General features: G+C 45.3%; 1 protein-coding gene across 1 annotated transcript in view; it reads left to right on the top strand.

Annotated features, from left to right (window-relative positions):
* LOC147701799 (sacsin-like) overlaps window positions 1-26,305 on the top strand; it is a 305,895-nt gene that overhangs the window by 104,757 nt on the left and 174,833 nt on the right.

Raw genomic sequence — 26,305 nt, 5'->3', positions numbered from 1 at the left:
ATGTTCTGTCTTTCCCTAATACATGACTATGCACATAGGGACCCTCTTGATCTACAGGAACCTCGATAAGGGGCAAGCCGACCTCCCTCTCTAGGCCGTTTCATGAATACTGTTGATAACCTGGGTAATCCGACTGTGCGTACTGGTACATTTGTTGCGTGACATGTTGTGTGGCAGCTATGGGTTGGGGTACAGCTACTGTCTGATGTGCGTTCTGTGGAGGTTGCGTGTTCTGCGGGATGTGTTCCTGTCTAGGAGGACGCGGTCTTTCTTTCGTCTTGTCTGTAGCTATATTGTGTTTCAGGACAGCACATTCATTTATATAGTGACCTGGCTGCTTGCAGTAGTTGCAGTTCCCTTTGACAGGTGCCACGCCCTTTCTCTGACCATCGGCGGCTGGAACTGATTGGACAACTAGTACTTTCATTTTCGTGTCTTTCATGCGTCTCTTTTCGTGTTCCTGTTCTTCTCTAATACGGTTCTGGTGGTACTGTAACATTTGTAACATTTGGGAAGGGCTATTAGCTTGCCAGGTACTCTCAACCTTTAGTACTCTATTTTTAATCTGGGATAAGGAATTCTCTACTAATTTGGTCACAAACAGATGTGGGTACGATTCACTACTTGTCTTCAGGCCGCTATTAATAATAAAACATTTTTCAAATCTAGAATAGAAGTCACTAGTGTCTTCATCTTGTTTCTGTTTGCAGGCTGAAATAGCATCCCAATCTTCCTTTTTGGTAGTCAATAATCTCGGCAAAACCTGTATCAATAGCTCGGGCAATTCTTTAGCTTTATCTCCAAGACCAGTACCTGGTGTTCGTGTATTATCTTCGTCTTCTAATTCTGTCCAGTTAATCTTTTTCTCTCCCACCTCCCACTCTTTTTCTTTTAGTTTTTCGTAAATGCCTGCAGGTAACAGGACTTTCAACATTTTAATCGTATCAGCATATGTATACTCTCCCATGCGGAGCATGTCTTTTAATTCACGGTGGAACCCTGCTGGGTCTTTATCATGGCAGGGCAGTAATTTTTTCATTTCCAATAATTCCATTTTCGTCAAGGGTGTGTAAACGTATACTCGCTGAAGTATACCCGCGTTAGTTCTAACGGGATGGACCTCTCGTAGGGGATTCTGTCTATCTATGTAAAAGGTTTTTCTTTCTCGGGATGGAACTGAAATCAAGTGTGGGGTCAGGAATGTCATGTATTTATGTCGTTGATCTAGAATGACATTAATTAATTCAGTGCCTAGACCTCTCCATCTTGCTAGGAGTAAATCGTCCAATAATTTATACAGGGGACCTGGATCAGAATGCTGACTCTCGTACAATGTGATGAGATGTTGAATCATGTACATACCAGCTAAACGCTGTTCTTCCGGAGGAAGACTCAAAAATGTTTGCGCTACTATATCGTCCTTATATATGTTAGAATTGCTAGCCCATTGAACCGCTGACCAGGCTAGTTCCTGTTCATGCATAGTACTAAGTTCGCTACTCCCTACTCGTTTTTTCAATGCATGGTCAGTGGCTTGGAATATGTGTTCAAGGGAATACTGTTCTGGTATGGGAGAAAGAGAACGTTTCTTGTATTCTAGTCGTATCGGTCTATCAAAAGGTCTTGCCCTACCTACGTAATGTATTTTACTCGGGTCCTCAATTGCTAAATCATCGTCCTCTGAGACTTCGTCATCCTCTTTCTCGGCTTCTTTCTCGGCCTGTTCTTTCTTGTGTATCTCAACAATTTCTTTACGAATTTTTCTGTACATGGCTTCTACACAACTCTGTTTTTCATGTTTACCAGCAGCTATGTTGTCACTCCACTTTATCATACCTTTAGTTACTTCTTTATTTGGCTGATCTCGTTCCCTGATCAAACAATTAATCAAGAACTGTAAGAGCATATGTTGAAGCTCCACTTTTCTATTTGCCATGGCCTCGTGAATACTTTCAGGTCCCTCCCCCGTTCTAATGAAGTGGTATATTTTGTCTAAATGTTCCTTCATGTCTGGTAGAATAAGCAAATAGTCTGCAACGCGTCTTAATCGTATTGAGTATATGAGCATTGAACCCTCCCCTGGTACTGGATCATATATACAATCGGTAAGGTACTGTCTAAGGGATGCGTATGTAGCTGCTTTTGGCGTGTGCTGTAGTGCTAAATCTCGTAGTGATGCTCGTTTTAATGGAGGTGGGGTGGAGGGGCCCCCTCCCGCTGCTCCTAAACTGGAATCGCCTAGGCTTGAGTCGGCTTTTACTGGCAGCGCTGTCGCTGTCAGCGTTGTCGCTGGTAATGCGGGTTGATCTTGTACTACAGGTGCTGTGTGAAAAGGATTGGTAGGACCGGTGGCAGGAGGAACAGTGGGGGGATTGGTATTATCGATAGGGTTGGGAGGAGGATTAGTAGGAGGTGCGTTTACATTTACATACCCTGGAGCAGCGTCATCTAAATAGGAGGAAAGAAAAATGTCCGCTGCGGTCTGTTTATGACTACGGAGTTTAGTCGGGATCAGTGGTGACGGTAAGTTACTGGGTACTTCCGGGGTCACTTTAGGTAGGCCCTCGGCGAGAAGGGGATACATGCCTTTAATAAGGGTATTTCTTTGTCTGTCCAATTGTTTTGTTCTAACTCGTTCACCTTCTTCTAGTAGTTCTTTTTCTTGGGCTTTTTCTGATGCTTCTCTACTTCTCTCTGCTTTCTTGATCTCTTTCTCTGTTCGTCTATACGCTTCTTTACGCCACAATTCTATGGCATCTTTCTGGGATTGTCTGGCTTTCTTTTTCCACAGTGCTTCCTCTACTCTCATGATGCAATCAGCATCCCATGTCCCTGAGACAGGCCATCTATATTTCTCCTCCAGATCTTTTGTGTAATCTACCCATAAATCTAAGTACAGTATGGCATCTAAGCCATGTTTGTGATACATAAAATGTCCAGGAGTGTCTCTAGGCGGGACGGGGACTGCCTCTTCGAGTATCCCTTTCCTGGTTCCTATCTGACGTAATTTCGAAAACAGCGGCATGTTTGAACTAGCTTGAACGAAAACACATTATGCACAATAATAGACTGCAAACAACCATTCATACCACGACATTAAATCATTACAGATACTACCTGGTACATAGAATAACACAATTCTGAAAATCTCGAAATACAACACTAGAATACTGGATGCACTGCTAGAACAGTACAGTCATACCGGTCCCATAAAGAGACACGTCATACCGCATCCACCTAAATGGACACGTCTGTACCGGATCTGTGTACCCAGACCCGTCTTGACCGGGCTCAAGTAAATGAACCCGTCTATATGCGTTCCCAACAACGGTACTCACCAGGAAGCAAACTGAAGGCCTCGGAAACTCGATACTGGACTGGACTGCTACGGCTTCTTGCTACTACGCATGCGCCTCGGAACAGGTGGGCCTCCGGATACCTCGGACCTTGCTCTCTCGGCTTGGGCTCTGGTCGGAACAGTCCACAATCCTCACCGCCTCGTGTGGATGCCTGGTCGCAGTCTCCGTCTCCTCCGTGGGCCTGAGGGAGTTAGCAGGAAAAACCAGCGGATGTGCACAGAAGGGTCCGTCACGGCTGTAGAAGGGGTCAGGGGGCTGCGTTTACATCGCTGGCGCGTGGGGAAGGGGACGCGTCCCTATTCGGGCGCCAGATTTATGTGGTAAATAAAATTACCGGGACTATTTTTCCATACATTAATAACAATAAGAATAGCTCATAAAAATGAGAGGCAGAGTCCGTGGTATCTGAGTCATAAGGGCTTTAATTAAGATGAGTCGAGTCATTGAGAATCGGGTTCCATCACCACTAAGGTTCAGGAAGGGATATCTAACGTTTTATTAACATCACACATTATATATAGTAAAACCATACAATTGCAATGAATACAGTAGGCGGAACAAGTGAAGAGAGAGAGAGATAAGAACATATGGGCGTAAAAGAAGGCGTGTAAGGAGGCGTACACGTAGGTGTGCACTTGATGAGTCATAGAGGTGTCATAGGTGGGTGGATGCATAGAGAAAGTCTGCAAGGTCAGCAGAAACCTTTACCCTACATGTGCGCGCAACTGATCATGACGTGAGATTGACGTGTAACTGGAGAGAGCTGGGGGGTTGACTTTAGCACTAGTAGAGGAGTCTGGGATTTCAGAACGACCTGCACCTTTGGCGAATCTGATATCTTGTGTTTGGAGGATGTATTGTCTGAAGTAAAGGTCTCTCGAACAGAGGCCGTTCATCACTATATGCTAGTGTGTGCATATATTTCTTCGTGCATTGCGCGGGGCCATGGGCCTACTATGGCAACGGGTTCAGTAAATCACTTGCATGGAGACAGGAAGGCTGGGTCCTATGCTCTGCAGGCGGAGATATGTTTACCTATTTCACTAGACTGGAATGTGTTTTTGCGGAGGCTGAGCAGATAACTGTAGGCAAAATACCGTCTTGGCAGGCAGGCCAGGCCGGGCACCTCTCGGCTGGGCAGGGAGTAAGGTAGAGGTCAGGGATGCATACCTAAGCTGCAGTGTTTCAGAGACAGAAGAGGCTCGGAGCCCAAATTCAGGGCCTGGCTCGGCTGGGCCACAAAAACGTGTGCTTCGCGATATTAAAACGTGTGCCATGTAAATGCATTGGCAACGCAGGCCTCAGTGCAGAATTAACGTTTCATTCATGGAAGGCCTAATAACTGACATGCTAACGTTAGACGGGAATACAGGGGCATTATTATGACAGGCACGGGAAGGGAATTACATGATAACATGGACATACATGGGGCATAGGTACATGGATAGGGTGCGAGGGGGGGACACACTGACTACCTAAAATTTCTGTTAAATTATACCAAGAAATAGAGAATCTAAATACAATACCAGCAAATTGGCAAGGTTCGATTCTGACCCCAATATTCAAAGGAGGTGATAGAGCAAATCCGTGACATTACAGGTTGATAGCCCTGCTGGACGTAGAGGCCAAATACTATGCCACTCGGGTGCTAGAAGATCTTAAGGCATGGTCTGACAATCTGAACCTCGGGCTTCAGGCAAGGCCTAGGGACGACGACGAGCATCTTAGGTCTATCACTCATTGCGAACAAGTGCAAGCAGAGGAAACTACATCTTTACCTCTGCTTTATAGACCTAAAAGCAGCCTTTGATAGTGTTGATTGTCACCTCCTGTGGAAAAAGCTGCAAGCTTGGGCTATCCCTGAAAGGGTCCTAAAAGGCATAATGCTATTCTATTCGAACACCTGGTTAAGGATCAAGATAGGTGATGGGTCCAGACTATCGAGGAAGCTGCCGACCACCAGAGGCTTAAAACAAGGGTGCGTTTTGGCCCCTCACCTTTTTAATTTGTTTTTATCAGATCTCTCTCAAAGGCTGGACTGTACTAATTCCCATCCACCGAAGCTTGGTGAATTGAGTTCAAGTTCAAGTTCAAGCATTTATATAGCGCACTACTCACCCAGAGGGTCTCAAGGCGCTTGGGGAGGGGGTTAATTATTTATCGAATAGCCATGTTTTAAGTATCTTTCATACGCGGATGACGTGGTGCTAATGAGCCAAACAAAGATCGGTCTCCAAAGATGCTTGAACGAAATGTCATCTTATATTTCTGAAAACAAACTAGAGCTAAATATATCGAAAACCCAAACTATGGTGATTGGGAGCAAAAAGCGAAGAAAACAGACAATATGGCTTAATGGCAACCAACTAGAGGAGGTTAAAAAATACAAATACCTAGGCCTCTATATTGACAACTTGGAGAACCGGGCCTTATGGGCCGAGCGGCGCAGGGCTCGCCTAAAATCTCCGGGTTCACCTGCCTTGTTCAACAGAGACACGAGACACTCTGTTAGGCGTAGAAAATCGGGTTTATTAGCTGCAGCTAAGCACGGTTATCCAAGAAGTACAATGGTATATTCTTAGGAGACTGCCACTTAATTCCATGGCGCACAATCTTTTATAGCACACATATTTACAATGTCTACTCCCAATACATACAAGGCTGACAAATAGGAAGAGTTTGAAAACAAGCTATCAAGTATCTTGAATACGCCCTTCTTTCAGACCCCGTGTTCACTCCTTCCCCCAAGTTAATCAGTTTTAGAGACCACAATTCAATTTACAGGTGGTAGGACGTGTTCGTATGCCTCAAAGGATAGTTGTGTAACAGGAGAATACAAGAAGAGAATAGCGAAGGCTAGTCAAATAAGATAAAGTCAGAAAAGAATGGTGGGACCCGAACAGTCGACTAGGACAAGGATCAATCAGTCTAGACACGGATTAACAAACTCGGCCAGACCCTGACATTGGTTTCGTAAACAAGGACAAGGGGTTATTGTTTAACAGAAGAGACGCATAGCAGCTGGACAAGCAAAAACACTCCGTTCGCCGTGCTGCCTGAGTGAGGGCAACACAAAATGGCGACGGACACAAAATGGCGGCTAAATACGTAATGAAGTCGAAAACCACAGAACCTCAGACCCTCCTTTTGCCATTACTCAGGCAAAGCACAAAGGACTCATGTTAGTCTGAGTCAATGTCAATGGTCATGAGGTCGTCAAGCTGTTGCTGCAACATCATTCTATGTTCTCTGTTTTCCGTGACACAGGCTTTGGGACACACAAGGTGGCACAAAGACCACAATTGGCAGGGCTACACTGCAAACAAAGACAAGAGAAAATGATGGCCAAAATCAGTCCAAGGAAAGTTAACACCTTCCATCCCCATGTGGACAGTAATCCCCAAAACCATCCCATCATAGACCAATCTCATGTGTCCTGGTGAATAGACTCGGAAATTATATGCAATTTAGAGATGGCTTGGTATACCGTAGGGGCATTATCAGGAATGTAAATGCAACAATTAGACCCAATTAATTTACAGACTCCTCCTCTATCTGCAAGGACAATGTCTAAAACCATTCGGTTTTGCAAAGTCATAAGGCGATCCGCCTGAAGTTCAACTGTCAGATTACTCAAGGCTCCAGAAGTCACATTTATTGTAGCCTCAACAACACGAACTAGCTGTCTAATGTTTCTGTTATTGGCCATTGGGCCCCAGAAAGGAAGAAACCCTTTGATAAAGTCTCCTCCCTCTTGTCCTGTTGTGTCTCTGGAATCAATAACCCCTCTGCCATATCTTTTTCTGTGATGACCTGAAGTAGCAATGTACGTCGGGGGTAGAAGAAAAGCCACATAACACGTTCCTGAAAAGTAGGTGGGAAGCCATGTATAGGCTCTATCATGACAAACAAAATATGTACCTTGAGATGGTACCAGCGGTGAAGAAATCAGGGGTGAATAGATGTATGTATGGGAACAAACACTCTTTTCCTGTTGATTCTCAATATTCTGACCATTTATCTGTAGACATACATTACCTCAACGAGGTATGGTCCAAATTGGCGAAGATCTTCTATGTCTAGCCTTATCAGTGAGGCTAGTAACGTAACGAGTTATGTTCCAACCATCATATGCTTGTTTCTCATCAACGGGAATCTTACCAATTTCAGCAATTTTAGCCATAGTCACTATTCCCTTTATCAAAGAACTATGACTAAAATCTACTCCACCATTTTATGGACTACCAGGAGGATATCTAAGTTGATTCTGGTATGCATTAGAAAACATTGCTAAATAAGCCCAAGCGGAACCTTCATCTGAAAACGGAAGGACTAAATATGGCATCCCTTTCTCTGTGTTATGGGCATGAGCCCACAAACCCAACAGTCAGTAGTGTTGACTACCAGTTGGTGCTGATGTAACAACTGGATGAATGAATTGTTAAAGTATTCTGTTCTCCTAATTTGCTCATGATCTGGGAGTGTATGGAACTGATGCGGGGAGGTAGTAGTAGAAAAAGGCAAAGAAACAGAAGTGGGAACGGGTACTTGCTGCATAGTGTGGACAACCCAACCCACACAAGCCAATAAAATACATAAACATACTAAAATACACAATGTTACGCCACATCGACTGAACAATAACTTATTATATCTCTTTTTCATTTCAAACTTTTTATCATTCCCTTACACTTTAATATCTATTCTCTAAGGCGTTGCTCACAGTAATCTTCCTGGATCACTTAGTTGTGGTTATTAGCCATCCTATGACACTGCAAGTCCTGCAGACCTATGTCACTACTCAGGTCACAGTCTAGGACTTATACCGTGACCCTGCAACTTGATGGATAGTGAAAAAGAAATGTATTTCAAAAAAAGGTATAACCAGAAAAAAAGAAAAAGTTCAATTGTCTTTTGTCAACCTAGGTCTTAGGTTGTACCGTATCTTGCCGGGTACCGTTTGATCTCGAAACAAAGTCTCTGGGTTCGTTGTATTCAATCGCAAATGTGATGATACAGCTTTTTGCAACACGTCGTCATCTTCTTTCTCAGAACTTGTCCAGTCCAGGTGTGCACTACTGAAAGGTACAAATCGGGGTACTTTTTCACTCTCACTGTCACTTACACCTTCTCTGACCCACTGGTCGTAAGGCAAAGGCAAAGGTGCCCTCTTACAGTGCACGCCGTGGACCCAATTTTTCTTCCCGACGACCTTCACTGCGGTACCTGTCACGAGAAGCACCTGTCGCGGCGGCCCCCAACGAGGTTCCAAGTTCTTCTTCCTCTGAAAATTCTTCAGACAGACAAAATCTCCGGGTTGGATGGAATGACCTGGATCTGAACGCAAAGCGTTATGAACCTGTTGATGAATAACACGTAATTTAGTGGTAAGGTCATGCAAGTAATCAATCAACATTGGGTATGGGATATCTGAATACTTTTTAGGTTGAGGGACTCCCCATACATTGGCCTGGCGCCCAAAAACGACCTCATAAGGACTAAGTCCTAAACGGGAATGTACAGTTGTTCTCGTAGAGAGAGGTGCCAAAGGTAAAGCATCGGGCCAAGCAAGACCCCTGCTGAACTGAATCTTAGCTAATTTGAGCTTGAGGGTGCCATTATAGCACTCTACCAAACCCGCTGACTGAGGGTGGTTTGCCGCATGGAATTTCTGCCTAATACCAAGACCCGCACACACCTTCTGCATAATTTGGCCTACAAATTCGCTTCCATTGTCACTCCAGACAATTCGCTGCAAAACAAACCTCGGGAAGAATTCCTTCAAGAGGACTTTGGCAGTGGACAAAGCAGTATTATCCTTTACGGAGTAGGCCTCTATCCATCTGGAAAAGGCACAGACCACCACCAGAACATACTTGAGGTTATTGGAAAGTTCCATATGAATGTAATCAATTTGTAATACCTCAAAAGGGTAGGTAGGGGGAGCAAAATGACCTGCCGGAGTTGGGGTTCCCTTTCCTGGATTATGCATCAAACGAACAATGTAATGTTTTACCACATTTTCCGCACATTTAGGAATTCCTTCATTCTGCCATACTGGAACCAGAAGCTTGCATTTTCCTTTCGCACTGATATGAGCTGGACCATGCGCCATAGTAACTACAGGCAATACATAGGCGTCTGGTAACAGCCAACGTTGGTGTTCTGACCACTCCGTCCAACACCCTGTTGCGTCCATCATTCCCGTACTTTCTCTCCACTTACTCAATTCCTTCTCAGTTGCTTCTTCTTGAATCATTCTCACACTTTCTACTGTGTCCTCACACATACCTCCTTCTCTGATCCATCTTGCAGGGCCTGCAACATACATGCGACTCTTAACATCTTTCGCTGTTTCTTTCTCTACCTCATCTGCAAAAGCATTCCTGCGACCCACATCATCAGTGATCCTTTTATGTGCACTGCACTTCACAATGGCTATCTGAGTAGGCAAGGCAAAGTATTTTAGTCCCATGGGAAGTAAAGTATCCTCTTTCCTTCCACAAACGACCAAAGCTATGAGCCACGCCAAAGGCGTATTGGCTATCGGTGTAAACAGTCAATCTCTTTCCCTTAGCCAACACACACGCTCCCGTCAGGGCAATCAGCTCAGCTGCTTGGGCTGAATTCTGTGTAATACGTGCTGTCTCCACTACTGTATGCAAAGTGGTAACAGCATAGGCTGCAGTCGTCTCGCCATTATGAAGCTTGAAACAAGACCCATCCACCCATAGGATCCCATCCTGATCCACAAGTGGTGTATCTTTTAAATCTATTCTGCCTTTAGTTTCCTCCTCTGTACGAAGAAAACAATCAGGCTGTTCTTGGGTATCTTTCTCTTCTGGAATGGGTAACAATGTTTCTGGATTTAAAACATTACGGGCCAGATGTAGGTGGCCATTTACCGGCCGGTAACGTCCGATTTCGGCCGTTACCGACCAGTAAATGGGTTTTTGGGATGTAGGGGCATCATTTTACAGATTCAGTAAATTTACCGAATCGGTAAATTTACTGATTCTGTAAAATACTGAATCAGTAATTTTACCGATTCGGTAAATCCCAGATGTAGGTGGGACTCTCCTGAGTCCCAAAGGCCTTACAGATTCAGTATTTTACCACCCAATCCAATTGGGTGGTAAAATACCGAATCCAGGTGTGCATGCACATATGTGCATGCACACCTAGCCATGTGACAGACAGACATGCCCTAAGGGCATGCCTGTGTGCCATATGGCACACATGCCCGTATTTGGGGTGCTAGAGGGTGTCAAAGTGACACCCCCTGCACCCTTGCTGGAATCGGTATTTACCGATTCGGTAAATACCGATTCGGTAATGCCCATATGATTTCTATGGGCTTCAATGCCCATAGGAATCAATAGGCATTACCGAATCGGTATTTACAGAATCGGTAAATACCGAATCTTAACGATTCAGTATTTACAGAGTCTGTATTACCTACATCCCCCCCCTCTATTTTACCACTTCTTAAATACCGAATCAGTAAAATTCGGTATTTAAGAAGTGGTAAAATAGAATTACCTACATCTGGCCCTACATCGCTTGATATGTATGTGACTAGCCAAAAGCGTCAACTCATACCCAGACAAGCGAGCACTTGTGAGATGTTGCGTTTTCGTTCTGTTCAAAAGAATATCCACTGCATGTGGTACCATAACAACAAGAGTGTCATCCAGTACCAATCCAGCAGATTGACGAATAGAGATTGCTGCTGCTGCTGTAGCTCTGAGACAACTAGGCAAGGCCTTGGCTACTGGATCCAATGTAGCCGAAAAATAGGCACATGGCCTTTGTTTGTCTCCAAATTGTTGCGTTAAAACTGACAATGCACACCTTCTCTTTCATGTACATAGAGTGTGAAAGGCTTACTGTAATCCGGAGTACCTAACACAGGAGCAGAACACAAAGCAGTACATAAATCAGAAAAACTCTTCTGACATTCATCAGTCCAAGGAAGAGGTTGGGGTGTATCTTTCAAAGTAAGTGCCAACAGAGGTTTAGCCAACAAAGAAAAATTCGGAATCCACTGTCTACAATAAGAGGTAATGCCCAGAAAGGCACGCACCTCCCTTTGTGTGGATGGTGCAGACATTCGTGCAATTGGTTGAATACGTTCTGGGGTCAATCCCCTTCCCTCCTTCGACAAGAGATGACCTAAATAGGTAACCTCTTGGCAGCAATATTGTAATTTAGAGGGTGACACCTTCTGGTGCAAATCAGACAAATGTCGTAACAATGAAACAGTCGCATCCTTACAAGCAGCCTCTGAATTGGCAGCCACTAACAAATCATCCACATACTGAATAAGAGTAGCACCCGGAGGCGAGGAAAAAGCATCAAGCTGAGATTTCAAAGCCTAACTATAAATGGAGGGACTCTCACAATAACCTTGAGGTGCACGTTTGAATCGAAAACTTCGGCCTCCAAGAGAGAAGCCAAAGAGATCCCTACTCTCCTCAGCAATAGGAATGCTGAAGAAAGCATTTTTGAGATCAATAACTGAGAACCAAACAGCCGAAGCAGGTATCATTGTGAGCAAAGCAGTAATATTCGGGACAACAGGAAACTGGGGGACAACAATTTTGTTGACCTCCCGAAGATCAATCACAAAACGGTATACAGGAGCCATAGAAGGATCAGTACATTTCAGAACCGGCAAAACAGGACTGTTGCAAACATTTCCTCTCGTTTCTTCAACCACACCCTTCTGAACTAAATCATCGATGATAGCCAACAGAGCTCTTTCACCATCGTTAGAAATCTTATACTGAGGAATGGGTGGTAATTTAACATCGGGCTTGACAGCAACCACGTAAGGTGGAATTTTGAGCAAACCAACATCATACGGACCCGTGGCCCAAAGCGTAGCAGGAAGTGAACGTAATTCAAGTGGCATTTGATCCTTAGACAAATACATAGGCGAAACCAGTTTATCGCCCAAACTAAGATGTACACCAGAGGGGGAACAATACAATGTTGCATGAAGACGTTTCAGCAAATCCAAACCCAACAAATTCTCACTGCAACCAGTCGTTAAAATGAGCAGGGCTTCCAAATCATAAGGACCAATGGAGATAGGCAAAGGACAAGAAACCGAGTTGCGTACTGGGGCGCCAGAGAATCCTACAGAAACATTTGTTAAGCCAGACAAAGGTGCCCCAGGGAGTTTAGAGTGAATGATAGAACTTCTCATTGCACCAGTATCCAAGAGAAATGGTTCAGAAACACCCAATGCAACAACATTAACATAAGGCCCATTCTGATCCACTGGAACTGATACGACTCCCTTACTTTGCCCATGGCTGTCCTAGCTAGTAAAAAAATCCTGATTTTCACTTTCAACATAATAGTCGTCATTGTAATATTGTGCAGACTGAGAATTCTGCTGATCAAAATAGTTCATAGAATTCTGAGGGGGCAAAGAACGCTGTCCCTGAGACAACGCACCTCGCCCTCTACCCCTAGTTGCTGACTGAAAATTACCACGGCCTCTCGACCCTGGTGATCCACCACTACGCTGCAATAAAACCAGACAACTACTCTTAAAATGACCTTCTTCTTTACAATAGGCACATTGATTAGGACCCAGCAAAGGTCGCGGAACAAAAGGTTCAGGTTTCTGTAACAATCTTTGAAACTGTGAAGGCTGTTGCAATTGGCGCTGAGCAGAACGAGGTGGATAAGCCAGTTGCAAAAGAACCTTTGTTCTTATTTCTTTAGTCTTTTTCTCTATTTTATCCTTTTCTTCCTTATCCCTGTTCTCGTAGTACTGAGCAGTAGCTAATATATGGGCAGATGAATAAACGGCCCATGAACTTTCGGAATCTTTCAATTTATGCGATAGTTCTGGAAGTAAATTAAATACAAATTTATCCACAAATAATCGCTGTCCACCCTCAGCACTCATATCTTGACCACTATGGTCGATGAACGTCTCCTCAAAACGAGTAAAGAAATCAGAGACACTCTCATCTTTCTTCTGTTTACACGCAGCTAACTTATCCCAGTTAACACGTAGGGCAGGCATCATCGTTTTCATTAAAGTGATGATCCTACCAGGTAATTCTGTAATCAAAACATCGGGTTTAGCACCTCCTACTTGTGCTAGATCCGCTGCAGTTATAGCAGCCCAGTTACCACCTAAAGCTTGGTCATGGTCTTCCCTACGAATCAGAGCCCATAATGCTTGTTGGACTACATTTCCCATCAACATATCAATATCAGCCAAATTCATAACGCACGCATCAACAGTCTGGGACAGCTCTTTATAATATCCAGCAGGATTTTTACAAGGGTCCGGTAAAGACTGTTTAAGCGCCAACACCTCAGGTTGTTTCCAGGGGACATGAACCCATATACGTTGGAAATGAGCTGGAACAGCTGCAATAGCGCCTGCCTGTGGAACCACATCCCTCCAGATCGGGGGAACTTCTCGCATAGGATAGTGTTTTACTTTATGCCGAACAGCAGGATCAGGTTCAAGAAGAGCTTGAGAGGAAAATAAGGACCTGAAAGTTACAAGAGTCTTGACGGCATCCTCAACATCGGGACCTACAATAAGTCCTTTATCAAATTTTGCCTGTATGTCAAACAAACCCTGAGGAGGTAGATCCAAATCCATATCTTCCCATCCTTTAAGAAGAGTATTACACATAAGATTAAAAACATATCTCTGTGTGGGCGCATTCCTCTGAAGAAAAGTATCCAGGATATCGCGCACACTATACTGTGGACCACTCATTATCCAATTGTGAGCAAGAGAGTCCAACCTAACTCGCTCGTCAGAACCTGGAAGTTGACTACAGGATTGTCTTTCGGACAGGACAGGAGTCAAGTTAAGAGACCCAAAGAAAGGGGAGAAAAGACCAGAAACAGTATTGACTAATTGTTTACGAACTGTAGGAGAATCTGTCAGTACAACAGGAGACAATGTATTAAGCACGGCAGGAGAAGAGCTAACAGTTACAAGAGGAACTGATGGTAAAGGAGACTGAGGTCCAGAAGTCGGTGGCAAAGGAGGTGGGGGTGGAATTACTGGAAGAGGAAATTGTGGAAGAACCAGAACCACTGGTTGAACAACAGGTTGCTGAACAAGCGGTAACAGTGGGGGTGCATTAGCACCTGGTACATAAGGCGGAGGCAATCTCAACAAATGGGACATTGAGGGATCTTCGTCAAGATCCTTACTCTGTGGGGGAGTAGGCAACACAGGATAACATCTATCTATTGCCATACAATGCTGTCTTTCTGAGACTTCAATCATCTGATCAGTCTCATTATTCTTAAACTGTTGGGCAGCCTGTAAAATCGTCATATCTTGCGCTTTGTTAACTCTTTTTACCTGTTTAATTTCCTTCTGTTTGGCTTCCTTATGCCATAGGCGGAAAGAGTCAAACATTGCCAGCCGGGCTTTTCTTTTAAACAAAATTGCTTCTAGATTATCTAATAAGTCAGGCTCAAAACTACCATTTTGTGTCCACTGCAGAACACCATCTTTCTTTGTATATCGGAGCCATGTTTCATTAAAAATAATGGAGCCAATACCATGTTTCGAATAAGGCTCATAAGTGGGAGTTCCAACCGGAGGAATTGGACAAGAGTCCTCCAGCCGGGAATCCCTATTACAGTCAAAACAGCAAAACTTCCTAAACTTACTAAGCCCAGGCATTTCGTAACGGACTGGACTATTCACAAACTTCAAGGGGGTTAAGGCAATGATCACAGCACAAACGTACCTACCCCTTGGCTTCGACTAGTGCAAAAGTCGAATAACAAAAACAATACAAAAGGGTGGGCGCTACCCACGAATACTTAACTAAGTGTTTTCTCACGCCAACAGAGGTCCATCTAACGTCTCGCGATCTCGCGATACCAATCATCACCAGAGGGCCAAGGCAAGGCGGCAGTCAGGGCAGCAGTTGTCAGCAGCCATCGGAAAGGAGTTGCTGCGCTGAAAAAGACCTTCGGTCCACTTCGACATACAGGGGTCGCTTGACGTGGTTCGCGAATCCTCCAGAATTTTCTTGCGAGGCTCCTCACGACCCTCGGGCTGAACCGCTACCGCTAAAGCCGCCCACACATTGGGCGCCAGTTGGAGAACTGGGCCTTATGGGCCGAGCGGCGCAGGGCACGCCTAAAATCTCTGGGTTCACCTGCCTTGTTCAACAGAGACACGAGACACTCTGTTAGGCATAGAAAATCGGGTTTATTAGCTGCAGCTAAGCACAGTTATCCAAGAAGTACAATGGTATATTCTTAGGAGACTGCCACTTAATTCCGTGGCGCACAATCTTTTATAGCACACATATTTACAATGTCTACTCCCAATACATACAAGGCTGACAAATAGGAAGAGTTTGAAAACAAGCTATCAAGTATCTTGAATACGCCCTTCTTTCAGACCCCGTGTTCACTCCTCCCCCCCAAGTTAATCAGTGTTAGTCCCCACAATTCAAGTTACAGGTGGTAGGACGTGTTCGTATGCCTCAAAGGATAGTTGTGTAACAGGAGAATACAAGAAGAGAATAGCGAAGGCCAGTCAAATAAGATAAAGTCGGAAAAGAATGGTGGGACCCAAACAGTCGACTAGGACAAGGATCAATCAGTCTAGACACGGATTAACAAACTCGGCCAGACCCTGACATTGGTTTCGTAAACAAGAACAAGGGGTTATTGTTTAACAGAAGAGATGCATAGCAGCTGGACAAGCAAAAACACTCTGTTCGCCGTGCTGCCTGAGTGAGGGCAACACAAAATGGCGACGGACACAAAATGGCGGCTAAATACGTAATGAAGTCGAAAACCACAGAACCTCAAACTCTAAAAACCTCACGGAGCAAAAAAAGTACATGTCGCAGAGAACAAGTGCCCTAACATTTGCCTTCATTTTACTGGCCAAAAAACTGAAGGGCCCTTCCTATAAACCCTTGCTAGCCGTAATGAAAGCAAAAATCCTGCCAACTCTAGCATATGCCAGCACTGCCTTCCATGGTGAGGATGGAGTGCTCTTAAACCAACTAATAGCCTCCATCTATAAAAAAGTATTCCAGACACAAAGGTCGGCCTCTCCAGCCCAGGTTCGCCTTGAATTAGTCAAGGAGAAATCCTCTTATTTTTACTCGACTTGAATTCGGCCTAATGAACGAAGATATAGGCAGAATGTACACGACAGTGAAAACCTGATATCGCTTGAAATTAAATGCACCTACATCAAAAATCAACGAAGCCCTTTGGTGTGAACTAAATAGGACAAAACTTCTCCTTTCAAACAATACCTCTGCAAATCCCTCTCTACTACATGCACAACGGAACTATGGAACAAAAACTTGCCGTACCAATCGTTTAAACAAGCTGTAAATAAAGTTTCAAAAACCCATTCATCTCTGTTGAACAAAATATTTTCAGATCAAGGTCGCATGCCTGGATGGTGATAAACCACTATAAGTCCCTTGCACCGGCGGCATACCTGAGCGAAACATTTTCAATTAATGTAAAAAAGCAACTTATGGCATTACGCTTCGGAACCCTACCATCCTTGGCTGATCAGCCTGCTTGGCTGCATACAGGCCCTAAATCATGTCGGCTGTGCAATTTCTACAAAGAAGATTTTATCCACGTAATTTGCACCTGCAAGAAATTGAAGGAGGAACGAGTAATCTTTTTAAAAACAAGCTTCAATGAAAGAGGCATTAGACCCTGCAGAGCTGCAATAATGGCGTGCCTAAACCCCTCTGACCCCCCATTGAATGGCAGACTGATTACATTTCTTAAAGCATTTACAAATCTTTGCTAAAAGGGTCAGAAGCACGGCTAAATGAGGGCTAATTCACTTCACTGACCTTTTATTAAATACGGACATTTTAGAAACTCTATGTAGAGACAAAACGATTGTATGTTTAATGCTTCCTTTTAATCTTTATGACATAATATTGTTTTCATTTGTATTTCGTTATTTGTTTCAAAATTGTTATGGTTTTAATTAACTAAACAATACATTTACTTACTTACACCTGTGTGGAGATATTTGCTGAAATTAAATCACATACCTCAAAAAATGCCTCTGCAGACTCCGGGATGGATAACCCAAGATGACGGCCGCCATCGCCGCCTAGCTCAGAGATCGTCGCTGCGCACCGGAGACTTGGCCCCCGATAGACCTGCCTCTATACCGCCACTCGCGGTGGCTGGTGACTCGGCGTGCTTCCTGAGCAGGGGGGATGTTTGCATCTGGATTGCCACCTGACGCTTTGATACGGTGGCCTGGGGCGGGCGAGGACAGCACAAGCCTGTTGCACCTCTGGGAGCTTCAGCATTTCTCCGCCGCCTGCTATCCCGTGAAGCCCCCTCCTGCTGCCGCGAGATCCTGCAGCGACTTGCCCGGTGAGAACACCTGAGACCACGCTCTGCCTTAGCCTAACTCCAGCCTGAACAATCGGGGATGACAGCTGCCATCAATGCCTAGCGCTGTGGGGGTCGATGCGGGTCCAGAGGCCCGGCTCGGGACAGATCTTCCGCTGCGGCGCTGCTGACCCGTAACTCCGTGAGCAGATAGGGCGGACCTGGACTGGCGAGGCCCACACCATCTTGCTGCACACGAGAAGGCCGTCGCCTCTCCCTACCGGACACCTTTGCCGCCTGGTCTGCCTGCTCCAGCGGCTGTGGAACCCTGCATCCACTTGCCCAGTAAGTTTGCCTGCCATGAAGACCACGCTTAAAGGGCCGTCCAATGCTCGCTTCTCCATGGCCTGAGTTGGTCACCCGGCCTGCACCGCTTCCTTTTACTGACTCCTGCGGTGGTGCCCCCGCCCTCCTGGTAATCCATGCTGCTGCCGCCTCGCCCTCCTGGGTCCACCTGTAGTAACCCTGCTGCACCGCCACTATGTGACCTCCCTGCCTGCAATGTGCTGAGAGTCGGCCGTGGCCGTGCCTGACTCCCGAGGAAGACAACCTTCTCACGGCCTGGGGCTTACATTTCCCGACCAGCCTCCCTGCGTCACCTGGCCCTACGCAAACATTTCACAACTGGGGACTCTGCTCTCTCTCGCGGTCTGCCGGCTCTTTGCAGCCCTCCATGCTCCTTCAGTCAGTCAGGACATCCCCCATTGACTCCCTGCAGGCCCAGCCGATATTTTCCTCACTGAGGCCATCCATGCCCCCCTCCTAGGCGTCTCTGGATTCTGTCCTTCTCCCATACGCTGTAGGCACTCCCACCGCTTGCCTTCCCCTGAATCACAACCGTCGCCAAAGCTGACGGCAATCAGCCCAAACTTAACTTCGAGGCCAGCAAATCTGCAAGAACGCAGGTGGACATGGATGGCGAGCAAACCCGGGCCCCCATTCCCGATCGCTCTGTGAGCGACCGACAACGTTCATTCGAACGCCTTGGGCGCCCGACGCTGATTTTGCACCCTGCACCTGGTCGCCCTTGTGTCGCTGGTGGTGTAGCTTTGGTGCGGGCTTGTGCCCCCTCGAGAATGTTAATCCCCGGGCCTGTGCCCTCAAACCGTGGTTACTTACCTGCAAGTCGGGCTTCTTCGAGGTGCCCCAGCCTCCATTGATTAACATTGGGCCCAGTGGGAGGAGCCAAGATGGCGATCGGGATGGTCGCATAGCCGCTCGGCTCTGTGAGCCTTTTCGCCCCGCACATATATCCTGGCACTTATCCTGAGCCGCAACGGCATATCTAAGTAGGCAAAGGAAAACTTTCACTAACCGTTTGCTCCTGAGGCTTCTGTGTGCGGCAATCCCGTGGTAATGTCCCCGATTGTTCTGCGGCCTTCGTAGAGCTGGGACCGGGGTGTCGAGTGAGCAGGGCAGCCGGCCTCAAGTGCGACAACAGCGGCCACTGGTGGAGACGAGGAGTCGGCCGGAGGGCACCGGCGGTCCGATGGCGACGGTGATGACCCAGTCCATCTGACGGAGTGCCTCGTGGGGTGTGCGGTGAAGCAGGATCGAGGGGAGTGCCCGATATTTGGAGGCCCCCTTTCCAGAATTGTGTCCGGACATAACAAATGGTCCTGCCTGAAATCGGCGGGCGGCTCCCAGGGAGCGGCGGAGATTTTGTTTAGCCCTTTCGTGACCCCTCCCTGGGACGCCTGCCTTGACTCCTTGGGACCCTGCGCTGGATCCTGTTGCGCCTTGGTGTGGGGCTTAATCCCTTGGTGCGGTGGAAAAGGGCTAGGCCGTATCAACTAAGATGGCGGCGGGCACCCCCCTACGCAGGCCACATCCGGACTGAGAAGCCGCTGTACGGGAGAATCCTGGGGCCTGTTGGCATGAGAAAGGACCCACGTCCAAGGATATATTGGCTGCGTTAACAACTCTGCATTCGACCTTGATCTGTAATGCCTGGGATCTGGGAAGAAGGATGGCCGCCATTTTTGTCCCATCGTCCCGTGCGGACATGGTTCGATCTCCGCGATGAGTCGATGAATCTGTCTCCGTGTCAGTGATGAGTGTTGCGGCTCTGCCTATGTTCATAGAGAAGCTGGAAGACCCGGTCCGTGACCTCGCTGTCGACCAGATTGTTGTACATGTGGGCGACTCGTCGGGCACATATCTCATCAGCGGCTGAAGAAACAATACAGATCTATGGTTCGTGCTGCCCCGGCGAGGTTTCAGTGCTTGACGGATGGTGTGACTTTCTTTCCTTGGCTGGTGAGACTATGTTCGGGCTGGAGGCTGTTTCCGGATTCGATACTGCCAAAGGCGGGCTTCCGCTTTACGTTTTCGGCTGGGTTCTGGTGGCTGAAGTCCCATGGAGTAACAATACTGCCCGGTCCGCCCGGATTATTAGACCTCTCTACGCTGCTTTGTCCGTTGCTTGATGGGTGGACATATGTTGGTATTACTGCTCGAAAAGGCCAGGGGTGAGACTGCCTAGGACTCAGTGGACTGATTGTTGGCAGATGGTGATTTGGGGGACACTCGGTCGGGATGTCATTGATGGTGCTATTGGTGATTAATGTTTTCCATGACTATACTGATTCCGATTTAGGATGTTTATTCTGTGCGGTGGTGGGGGAGGGGCCGGGTGGCCAGATTGATGGCCCTCCTCCATATTCTTCTATTTTTCTTCTTTTATTCCTTTCTCTTTCCCTTCTTCTATATATAGGGTTTCTCCTTTAGGGCGACAGGCATGCTGCTGGGGGGGGGGGGGGATAGGCCGTAGCCTTCTGCAGGGGTGCAGGGTGGGGGTAGGGGGTTGGGGTGTGTTGATTTGTCCTTTCTTGTTTCTATGGCCCTTTGTATTTATTTCCTTTTGGTGTCGTCAATTTTCGTGTCTCCTACAGTATGTTTTGTGTTGAGGGGTGGGATGCAGCTTTGCCACGGAACGTGTTTTTCATACATTTATCCTGACTCGTATGCCTTACCCCAGTATTTCGAATGTATTTGTATTTCGCGCGGATCTTTGCTTCAGGCCTGCTATTGTAGGACCATGTATGACTGTACGGCACTGATTTTTGAATTTCTCTTTATTGAAAAATGAACCTTCTTAAATCCTGTTTTTCGACCGCTCTGCTTGAAATACAAGTTATAACCTGGACACTTCTACGTCCCCAGCTTGGCTGCTGTATCTCCTTATATTGATTTGCTGCATTTATGATTTGATTAGCGGCCGGCCGGGATGGTTGTAGGCCTGTGCTTGTATTTACTTGAAGTATCAATAAAGGTTTAAAAAAAAAAAAACATTGGGCCCAGTGACCCCTACACCCCCAGTGATGCTCGTGGTGCAGTACCTACCTGAAACGGAACCTTGACCCGTTTTGGTCAAAACCCCCGGAGACTGGGATTGTAAGTCAAATTCTCACCTGTTAATGCATAACTTTGCATTCCTCCCATAGAATTGCATTGCATTTACAAATCCTATTGGATAAAAAAGTATATCTGTATTTTCTACTGCATTGCAAAACAATTCTTACTGTACTTGAAAAGTTTAACTACTGTTGAAGCTATTACTGACCTGCAACTGAATTCCTCTTGGTACTAGAAATAAAATAACAGAATAATAACTTTTTTCTACAAAACAATTGGTCTGGATTTTGTCTTTGAGTGTGTTATATTGAAGTATGGTTTAAGGCCTCTTTTTGCGTGCAAGTTATGTTAGCAAGGCTTATTGAAAGTTTAAACACCGTTTTACCTTTTGCTGCTTTTTGCACAAACACTGCTTAGCTGTTTTTGAAAGTTAGCTTTCACGAAGGTCTATACATGAGAAAAGGTTTGTTTTTCGACATCTCTAGACATACATCGTGCCCGCAGTCTGTACAGTGAGTGCTGAGCTGTCAAGGTTATCATAAAATATGAGCCTGTTTATCGGCATGTCCGTGTAACACATTCTGGACACAACATTTTGGCAGCTGCGAGCCGAGCAAGATTTTGGCGCCTTTATCATAGCACACTTGCCATTAGTTTCACACTTGGAAGATTCCAGGGATGCAGAGAGCCCTGCTGATCCAGATGTAATTTACACTTACTGAGCGGAAAGGTAATGGGGTCCTCCGAAACAATCTCAAGAGACCTTTTATAGCTTATAATACATGGGTTCCTATATAGAGAGGGTGTTTAAACTAGGCACTATATCACCTGTTTGCACTATCATTGTAATATGATTCCTCCTTTTGTATTTTATGGAGTTGTAACCATGCTGACCATATTATTTTGAATCATATGTCTGCTTATGTTGACTAAAATACTGCGTTTGAGATCACGTCGTTAAAATAAACATTTTAACCTTGCTGTGTCTCTTTTTTACTCCTGTTGTGGACTGGTATGAGAGTATAACAAAAGAGTGTTCTCGCTTCCCACCATTCCTGAGATGGTCCTAAGTCGCATGTTCTAAGTTGTCTAACCATTGGTTAATTTGCTATAGGACGAAGAGCTAATGTGACACTGATTGCTAGCTGGTTGGGGTTTCTAGGTACTGAGGTGAGTTTCTGGTACACCACAATTCACTAATGTCCTTGGCCCCTGTGCACAGTTCTGTGTATGAGCAGAAATCCTTGCAACAATATCAATTCTTGCCTGAGTATGTACAACTGATGCTTAACACTACCCTCCGATAAGCCTAACTTCTCACCCACAGTACCACAAATAGAGCTTTTAGTATTATCTACTTGACCTCTGTAAGCTTTTGAGGATTCACTGGACTCTGTGCACACCATCCCTTACTTTAGTCTAGTATATAGATCTACATCATGCATCACACATGGAACACCTCAATAGCGCAAAGTAACACAAGTTAGTGTTATGTGATGCCTTGTGTGACTTTTTGGGAAAAATCATATACAAAGCCACGCAAATCTGATTTGCGAGGCTTTGTAAATCACAAATAACATTTTGTGTCATGACTGAGCCAAAAAAGTGGCACATTCACACTGAAAAATGTTAGTAAATCTGTCCCTAACTATCTACACTGCATCAACCTCATATATCTTATTCTGTACATCAGTGGCCCCAGATCTTTATCTTCACATTGGTGATATAGCTTCAAAGTCAAATTGTAATGCGTGTGATATCACAGCAAGGCAGGACACCTCTAATTACTGATGCATATAAAATAAATTACCTGGCTGCTCTCATCATACACCCAGGATGCCCTGAACACTCCTTGGCAGCAATGACTGTTCTTTGATGCTGCTTGACACTCACACTGGGGTTGGAACATGCACAGTTGGAATGGTGTTTTTATCTGAGGGATGCTGTTGTAAACATCACTCCTGTCTATTCATTTTAGCAAAGGAGTGGGGTTCACTTGGCGAACAAGATGGGGAGGAAACGGAAACAAGGTGGATTTTGTATACTGTACAATCTAGTTGTGCTATGACCCCCAATAGAGAGAGTTCCAGGGACTCGCTCCGTCATCATTGTCTTCAGTGATACTACATCTGGGGGTTCTGCTCTCATTGGCACTTACATTCTAAGGCATCACTGTAAACCTTTTTAGGTTGAGCATTCAAAACCTCTTGTATATACTTTAGTATATACTTATAGTGTATGTACTTTGTGGGCTCTGGAGATCAGCTCTAGGACTTGTCTCCTTCCGCTTAGGGACTTTTTTTCTGTTTAAATGCCTCTATTTACCTGTCTTGATAGAAAACGACCGGTAGAGGTCAGTAAAATACCAGAATTGCTGTCTGTTTGTTCAACTATCTCTATTAACTGTCTTGATCGAAAACCACCAGTAGAGGTCAGTAAAATACCATAATTGCTTTCTGCTTAGGGGCTTCCTTTTATAAATTTTTCTGGCAACTGCCTCTATTTAGCTTTCTTCATAGAGAACGACAAGCAAAGGTCAATAAAATGCCAAAATAACATCAGCATTCTCTAGATTCCAGTCCATTGAAATTGTCTCACACAAGCACCCGTAGACAATAACAAAAAATTCAAACCTTATATTTTCAGTGATATGACCACCTAAGGCCCTGATTTTATATGAAAAACAGAGCTGAAAGGCAATTTTTCTTCCCAAAGGCAAGACCGATTGCATTGCAAATGCTTGTTAAGGCTAGTATTCTTTCTTCATGATATTTCCCGATATATAAACAGTGTGGGAGCGGTACTTGCAGTATCTTCTAAAGATCTCCCCCAAGCAGGAACCCGCCCTGTACCGGCCTTCCTCTACGCGGATGATGTTGTTCTTATAGCACTCACCCATTAGCCCTCCAAACACTGCTCAGATGTTTTTCCGTATACATGCAGAATCTTAGGGCCATATGTAGGTAAAATGTTTTTTGCGATTCTCAAATTGCGATTTTTAGGGAATTGCAATTAGAGAATCGCTAAACGCAATGTAGGTAGGATTTACAAAATGTTCTGCGAATCCTACATATTCCTTATTTGCGTATCGCAAATTGAGATTCGCAAATAAGGAATACCTTCCCATTCATTCCCATTGGCTAGTAGACCCATAGGAATGAATGGGAAGACATTCTCAATTTGCGATTCCCAATTAGAGAATCACAAATTGAGAATGCAATTTCAAGGTTGCCAGGGTGTCAATAGTACACCCTGTTGCACCCCTGAAATAAGCATGTGTGCACATATGATGCACATTCATGCTCTAAGGGTTGTGTTTTGTTAAGCTATGATATGTTTTGTTGTGTTTTGCTATGTTTTGTTATGCTATGTGTTGTTGTGTTTTGTTATCCTATGTTTTGTTATGTTATACTATGTTTTGTTATGCTATGTTTTTTTTGCTATCTTATGCTTTGTTTGTTATGCTATGCTATGTTTAGTTTTGCTATCCTGTGCTTTGTTTTGTTACACTATGCTATGTTTTGTTGTGTTATGCTATGCTTTGTTATGCTATGTTTTGTTATGCTATGCTATGTTTTGTTGTGTTTTATTGTGCGATGCTTTGTTTTGCTATGAGTTGTTTTGTTATGCTATGCTATGCTTTAATATGCTATGTTTTGTTATGCTGTGCTAAGCTTTGCTTTGTTATGCTATGCTATATTGTGTTTTTTTATACTATGCTATGTTTTGTTGTGTTTTGTTATGCTATGCTATGTTTCGTTATGTTTGCTATGTTTTGGTGTGTTTTGTTATGCTATGGTTTTTTGTGTTTTGCTATGTTTTGTTATGCTATGCTTTGTTTTGTTATGCCATGCTATGTTTTGTTATGTTATGCTATGTTTTGTTCTGCTATGTTTTGTTGTGTTTTGTTATGCTATGCTATGTTTTGTTATACTATGCTATGTTTTGTTTTGCTTTGGTTTGCTTTGTTATGTTATGCTATGCTTTGTTTTGTTATACTATGTTTTGTTATGCTATGCTATGTTTTGTTGTGTTTTGTTATGCTATGCTATGCTTTGTGTTTTGCTATGCTATATTTTGTTTTGTTATGCTATGCTATGTTTTGTTTTGCTATCCCATGCTTTGTTTTGTTATGCTATGCTATGTTTTGCTATCTTATGCTTTTTTTTGTTATGCTATCTTATGCTTTTTTTGTTATGCTATGCTATGCTGTGTTTTGTTATGCTATGCGGGTGAGGGTGTGTGAGGGTGTGTGAGGCTGAGTGAGGATGTGAGGGTGAGGGTGTGTGAGAGTAAGAGGGGTGTGAGGGGTTGAGGGTGAGTGAGGGTGTGAGGGTGAGGGGTGAGGGTGAGGGGGTGAGGGTGAGGTGGTGTGAGGGTGAAGGGGTGTGATGGTGTGAGGGTGATGATGTGTGAGGGTGAATGAAGGTGAGTGTGAGTGAGGGTGTGTGAGGGTGAGTGAGGGTGTGTGAGGGTGAGGGGGAGGGTGTGTGAGGGTGAGAGGGTTGTGAGAGTGAGGGGTTGTGAAGTGAGGGTGTGAGGATGAGGGGGTGTGAGGGTGAGGGTGAGAGAGTGTGAGGGTGAGGGAGTGTGAGGGTGAGGGGTTGTGAGGGTGCATGGGTGTGAGGGTGAGAGGTGTGTGAGGGTGAGGGGGTGTGTGAGGGTGAGGGGGTGTGAGGGTTGGGGTGTGTGAGGGTGAGGGTGAAGGGGTGTGAGGGTGAGGGGGTGTGAGGGTGAGGGTGTGAGGGGGAGTGGGGATGTGAGGGTGAGGGGGATGTGAGGGTGAGGGAGTTTTGAGGATGAGGGTGTATGAGGGGTAGTGTGTGTGAGCTGTGGGGGTGTGAGGGTGAGGATGTGGGGTTGTGAGGGCGAGGGAGCGTGAGGGTGTGAGGGCATGTGAGGGTGAGGGGGTGTGTGGGTGAGGGTGACGGGTGAGGGTAAGGGGGTGTGAGGGTGAGGTGGTGTGAGGGTGTGTAAGGGTGAGGGTAAGGGTGTGTGGGTGTGAGGATGAGGGTGTGTGAGGCTGTGTGAGGAGGTGTGTGAGGGTGAGGGAGTGAAGGTGAGGGTGTGTGAGGGTGAGGGTGTGTGAGTGAGTGAGGGTGTGTGAGGGTTAGAGGGTGTGAGGGTGTGTGAGGGTGTGAGGGTGTGTGAGGGTGAGGGGGTGTAAGGGT

The sequence above is a fragment of the Lissotriton vulgaris genome, chromosome 7 (assembly GCF_964263255.1).
Source record: "Lissotriton vulgaris chromosome 7, aLisVul1.2, whole genome shotgun sequence".
NCBI lineage: Eukaryota > Metazoa > Chordata > Amphibia > Caudata > Salamandridae > Lissotriton > Lissotriton vulgaris.
Note: the sequence above shows the minus strand (reverse complement) of the source record. Positions and strands in the feature narration are given on the sequence as shown.